Below are 7,040 nucleotides of genomic sequence, written 5' to 3'. Positions count from 1 at the left end.
CATGTTTGCAGCTCTTCAGAACAAATAAACACTCAAGTAAATTACAAAGTTTCCAGAAAACTTTAATCTGTAATCTGAAATGTACTTGATTACTGTCCATTCTGTCAAACATGACTGTAATAAAACATCCTCTGTAGGCAAGACATTTTTTTTTTTTTTTTTTTTTTTCAGCTTTCAAATGCAGCCATATTTTATATATACATAAGTATGCATTTATTTAAATAAACCCAAGGTATCTTCTAAATCCAGTAAATATTAATAATATTGAAATGTTGATAATATAAAAAGTTATTATTATATTTATTTTCTGAAAATCATTAAGAACTTTTATGCAAAAAATATGTGTATATTGCATCGGGGATATTTTTTGAATCAGTCAGAGGGTAGAAGGCAGGAGGATGACTGTGTAAAACAGTTTTCCAGCAAGGTTTTGGAAATGTTAATAATGTAGAGGATTTATAAATTAATGTTTCAGTTATAATGCAGTAGGCTTGGTAGCGTTCAATTATCAGACAACAAACATAATGTTAGTATGTTTAAAGTTATTTTCACTAACTTTTGCTATGTAGGTATTTCTTAACCTTCTGCTATGCTACTACAGGTTCTTACATACCGTCAAAGCTAAGCATTAAACCCCCAGAATCTCCAGACTTCAAGACACTCACAAAGATGACAGAAGTGTAATTTTTTAAAAATATATAACCTATTGTCATTAAAGCTATATATTCAAACAAACAAACACACACATATACAGTACATATATATATATATTAGGTCTGTCAATGATTAAAAATTTTGAATCTAATTAGTACATGATGTGTAGATTAATCAAAGTTTGCTGTGAAAAATACCTACCAAAAGATTTATTTAAAGCTATTTTTGTGCTAAATGAGAAAACATTACACATAAAGAAATATTTTTATTTGATCCAACATAAAATTTATTACATATAAACGCGAAGGCAACCGCCTAACATAAATTAAACATCTCTTTTTTTTTTTTTTCGCTCATGCAACGAAAAGTCACTGGTGTAAACTTTCAAAACAGATTTAGAGCACAACCGTTTTCGTAAATACCCTTTTATGTTAAGCACAAAAAAAAGCAAGTCATTCAGGTTTGAGTAAATGGTGACATAAATTTGTATGAACTTTAAAGTTTTTTTTTCCCTTTTACTATTACTATTATTATTATTATTATTATTATTATTTAAATGAAGTAATACAATAATACCAAAAATAAGAAACTAAAACTGCCTGCAGGTGGCAGTAAATGTCTTTGAGTATTCATTGATTCATTTGATTTGTTCAAATGGCTGATTCATTCAGGAATTAAGTAAACAGCTCACTTTATGAATGGGCACTCATGTGATTTTGATCTCGCTGCTTGTGTGATATTGCTTATCATATGATTTATTTTTTTTTTTTTGCTCCAATATTTTGAATTTTAGGGCATAACTGTATTTTTGGAGTTGTTGCACTGCATCATATTTGTGACCATGGACCACAAAACCAGTCATAGGGGTATTTTTTTTAAGATGAGATTACAGCATCTGAAAGATGAATAAATAAGCTTTGCATTGATGTATGGTTTATTATGATAGGATAATATTTGGTCGAGATACACCTATTTGAAAATCTGGAATTTGAGGGTGCAAAAATAAATAAATAAATAAAGTTGTCCCAATTAAGTCCTTATCAATGCTTATTACTAATCAAAAATTAAGTTTTTCTATATTCACGGTAGAGAATTTGCCAAATATATTCATGGAACATGATCTTTACTTAATATCCTAATGTTTTTTGGCATAAAAGAATAATCGATAATTTTGACCCATGCAATGCATTTTTGGCTATTGCTACAAATATACCCGTGCTACTTAAGACTGGTTTTGTGGTCCAGAGTCACATTTGTCAACAGTTACTGTATGAAATGTAAGATGACGTACAGGTCCAGTGCATTAACTCCGTTAAAATATTTTAATCACATTTTTTTTTCATAACTAATTAAGTTAATGTGTTAAACTGACTGATATGCTTTTGTCGAGCAAATTTGTCACTAAATCAAAAATACTAACATACAGAAAAAGCTCATTACTGAAGAGTAATGTTAGTTCAGTATATAGTATATATATATCAAAAATACTAACATACAGAAAAAGCTCATTACTGAAGAGTAATGTTAGTTCAGTATATAGTATATATATATACTCACATCTGTATGTTATTTATTTTTTTTCTGTAGGTAAATGATTGCACTTACCAGATAGCAAGTTTGTCAGACCGTCTGGTTGCCAGCTCTTGGATCTAGACCGCCAGTCCTAAAAGAGCTAACAGAACACATAATAATCTGGCAGATTCAGGTGTGAAGTTCTGCTCTGGCATTGGACTGAAGAACACAATATGGAAATTGTGATGATACTGAGGTAAGTTGTGGTGACCACACACAAAAATTCAGATCTCAACTCACAATCTGAAGTGTTGAACAACATTTATTTTTTTTTTTGTTTTAATTTGAATAAGAGATTGAACTATCATTATCAGTAACTGTGGATTATGCCTTGTTGCCCCCTTTTTGTTTTCACCAAAAAAAGGTTGTAGTTTTATTGGATGAAATCTAATTGGTCTGATTAGTGACAGTCAAAATCAGGCAGTGCAGCCAATTTGTCCTACATCAAATACTAACTACAGAAAAAGCGCATACTCGTACGAGTAATGTTAGTTCAGTATATATATATATAATATATATAGATATATATATATACGGGTGTTTTTCATGGAAAAACAGAAAGATATTTTTAAAATGTATTATATTTGTTCCACATCTGTGATGTTATTTATTTTTTCTTGTAGGTTAAATGATTGCAACTTAACAGATAGAAGTTGTTCAGCTCTGGTTGCAGCTCTTGGATCAGACACCAGTCTAAAAGAGCTGAACATGACAATCTAATTGCAGGATTCAGGTGTGAAGCTGCTCTGCATTGGACTGAAGAACATAATATGTAAATTGGAGATACTGAGGTAAGTTGTGTGACAACACACAAAAATTCAGCTCAACTAAAACTGAAGGTGTGAACAAAATTTATTTTATTGATAAGGTTGAACTATCATTATCAGTAACTGTGGATTATGCCTTGTTGCTTCACCAAAAAATGTAGTTTTTATTGATAAATCTAAATTGTCTTATTTAGTGGACAGTCAAAATTCAGGCAGTGTTGAAAATCGCAATTTTTTAAAAATTGAACAGCCACTAGCAATAAGAAAAACTACTTAATGGGACAGCTGGGTGCTGAGATCTTGGCACCACTATACTTTAGGATAATTATAGAAAACAAGTCAAATAGAGCATGGATAATCAATGTCACTGTGCCAATTTGAAAGGGAAAGGGTGATGGGAGTAAATGTATCAACTACAGACCCATTCTTCTGCTGTGCCATACATTGAAAATCTATCAAAGTGTTCTTGATGGACGTCTTCTAATCATCACCAGTACCACCCCAAATCAGTGCAGTTTCGCCAAAGAATGTGGATTGGTCAATGCTATCCATGTTGCCTGTCTACTTGTGGAGAAATACAGAGAGAAAAACAAGAAACTCCATCTGGCGTTTCACTGGGTCCCCATGAACTGATCTGGATGGCCTTTGATCGCACCAGGTCCCTCACGTCTATGTCCGATAGACCTTTATCAGGAATAGTATCAGCATAGTCCACTGCCCTGTGGGAATCTTGCCAGCTTTTCACATTAGCGTTGGAGTTCACCAAGGATCATCCCTTTTGTCCTTTTTATTCATCCTATGTATAGATACGGCAATGGCAGACATCCAGTCAACACATCTTTGGATGCTCCTGTATGCTTATGACGTTCTACTTGCAAATGAAGAGCATCTGACCATCAATGACCAAATGCAACAGTGGAAAGATTGGCTGAATAAAAAGGGACTATGGCTCAATCTTACAAAGACAGAGTATATGGAATGAACAGTGGGCACTCATGCATAATAGATAGAAAGTCAAGACCTTAAAACTGGAAGTGCTTTAGTCACTCCCATCTCCCTTCACTCGGAAGATGGTGACAGCCTCCAGGACACACATGTGCTCATGCCATTGTCACCTGGTTAAATTGGCACCAAGATTTCGAGGTCCTGGCGTGATCAACCATTCCCCTCCATGTCAAGGTGAAGATTTATAACAACCATTTTGGGGCCCGTTTCACTATATGAGTGGGAATGCTGGCTTCACATCCATCAAACACCCGTAGGGCCCTCCACACTTTGGAGATGCATATGCTCGATGGTCATTGGTGCTGACCTGACTGGACCAGGTCTCGAAATGAGGACATGAGGAAAGCACTGGGAGAAGATGATGCAATGTTGCAGCTGGTACAGCCATGTCATCCGCAGTGGAGAAGAAATCAGTTGCCAGATGAGCATTGCATCTTTTAGCCCTGATGGACGGTGTCCACAGGGTAGACCCAAAAAAGGAGATGGATGGACCGGAATCAAATAAGACATGAATGATGGTGCTGAGGAAAGCAGACCCAGTACCAGTCCAGGATAAACGCTAGGAGGTAGATTGCTGTTATCAGGAAAAAAATGCCTGCAAACTAGACCCTTCAAACTGCAGTATTGCTGAATAAGTGTTTAAAATGTTGGCTTGAAAATAGCTGGAAAACTTTAAACCACATTTTGCGACATTCCTTTATTCAATATTGTATGCGGTTTTTTCCTTTGTTGCTGCTTCACTCCAGAACCTCTACTTCTGCGCCTGTACTTGGTTTTCGGGTGGTGTATTTGTAGCTTTTTTTTTTTTTATTTTTTTTCGTCTACGTCTGTGTGATTCTACACAGAGGAAAGCTGTTTGGCCTCTCGCTTCAGTTTCAGTTCAGACTCGCCCCAGTTCTGAAGGATCTTGACCTGCGACAATACTTAACTTCAAGATTCAGGAGTGAAGTTGCTCTCTGATGGCGTAACTGAGAGAACGTAAACTGGAAAGAAATCAGTGGTGGAGATGTCTCACACCCTACAAGCTCTCTCTGGGACTGTCTGTCACCTCAATTTCTCAGTCAGTAGTTTTTGTGGGAAAAAAAAAATCTTGTTGCCAAGAACAATGCTGCTGGCCAACCACTCATTACAGGATTATCCTATCAAATCCAGTCGTTATACACCCTAAATAAATTGAGGTTACGGGGAATGCCTGTAGTAGGTGTATAACGGGTTTTCCACCATCGGCCCCAACCACTTCTCATTTGCTTAACCATTCCATGTCTTATCCTATTATTGATATCCACCTGGCATTTCATTTTATGATGTGAGGCTAATACAACAGTATCATCCATTGGCTTGGTCAAGCCCGTGTCTATAGTGTTATGTAGATCTGCATAACCATCAATGTTATTGCGGGTGCTTAGTTATTTCTGTTTTACTTCCCTCTAATAAAAGGCAGCTATTTCACCCTAGGAATTAGTAGCCAGCCACACACCAAAGTGGCCCACTTCTGAGTGCCGATGTGAAACTCTGCATTCTGCTGTGCATGGTTCAAAAGGGTTCGTTTAACCAGGCAGACCTTTGCGGATCTTTTTCCAATCCGCCGTACCTAAACAGAGCTCAAGGTGGAAACACAGTTGGGATGCTCCTACCATGGTTTAGCATCATGCAGCGTGCAAAATAGCAGTCTTTGTCTAATATTGTATATGATATGCTACAATGCTGTTTATGTGAATAGCCATGGAGGGCCAATGTCCGGTATGGATTTTATACAAGAGTTTAATAACTAAGAAACCTAATAGTTGTGTTATGTTTTCTATACTTATTACTAGGGCAGTACCTCTCAGGTTATTTTTTTGTGCCTCTTGCATGAACGCTAGCTGAAACTATCAGAGTTCAGAGTAGGTATGATAGCAAAATGCAATATGATTATGCACAGGAAGCCGCTGAAATTACTTAGTTATATAGTTTTTATAAGTTATTATTATTTGTAATAAGGAAAACATTATAAGTTTAGTCATTTTAAAGTGGATCTATTAAAAGCTTATCTCATGTTTTTATGTGTGTTTGTGTGTGTGTTGGGTGGTGTGTGTGTGTATATATTATATATATATATAGATTCTATATTCTATATATTATATTATATATATATATACTATATATATAATAAAGCTTGAAATAAATGCCATCATATAATAATTTATAATATAATATGAATTTATAAACTATTAGTCTTTTAATAACCTATATAATAAGCACCTGCAAAGTCAAGCACTATTCCTTAAAATTCTTGACTATAAATGCTTAATTTGGAGGAGGGGATCGAGAAGGAGTGCTTTACTGCATCAGATGTATGTCACTTGCTCAAAGTTGATTGGTCCAGTTGGGTTTGCGATCTCTAAACACAGATTAAAATCGCTCCAGAGCATGGTTACCATGGAGTGTAAGTTACATTGTGAATGAAAACCCGTTTAAAAACTATCTATCACTATCTATCATACTATCTATCTATCTATCCTATCTTGAGCCAAAAACCAAAGTTTGATGAAACTAAACTAAACTTACCTGGTAAAAACTGACACCGGTGTTTGTGCAAACGACCTCTGATCTGATCCAGGTATTGACTATTGAGGTATCTGTGATACTGAGTCCGATTACGATTACTAGTTTAGTTCTAGTTTGTGATGCACAATCCAAGTACATTAGAGTTTATTAAAATCAACCATGCATGCAAACTTAAGCAGGAAAGGCAAAAGTTTAATATATATAAATAAATCAAATATAAATAAAGATAATACACTTTCTCGCCTATGCCCACTCATAAAACAGGACGTGTATCACGAAAGGTAACAATTATGTCATTTTGGGGGGGAATGTTGCATGTCCAGTGCCAATTTTTTAATATCAATCAATTTAATTGATTTACCTGTATCAGTAAGACAGAATAATGAAACATATGGTTATACACAGCATTGAACCTGAGTATCAGAAGGGCCAGTTTGTCAATCTGAAGCAAAGACTCAACCATTGCAAATGTTTAGGGCAGTGAACATATCATAT

At 35.2% G+C, this 7,040-nt stretch overlaps 1 pseudogene; it reads left to right on the top strand.

The window, feature by feature from the left end:
* The first annotated feature begins 2,399 nt into the window (after window positions 1-2,399).
* The window catches only part of LOC122144930, a 103,464-nt pseudogene continuing 98,823 nt past the window's right edge, over window positions 2,400-7,040 (top strand).

The sequence above is a fragment of the Cyprinus carpio genome, unplaced genomic scaffold, assembly GCF_018340385.1.
Source record: "Cyprinus carpio isolate SPL01 unplaced genomic scaffold, ASM1834038v1 S000006808, whole genome shotgun sequence".
Classification (NCBI taxonomy): domain Eukaryota; kingdom Metazoa; phylum Chordata; class Actinopteri; order Cypriniformes; family Cyprinidae; genus Cyprinus; species Cyprinus carpio.
The sequence above is the reverse complement of the archived record's forward strand: the minus strand, read 5'-3'. Positions and strand labels throughout refer to the sequence as shown.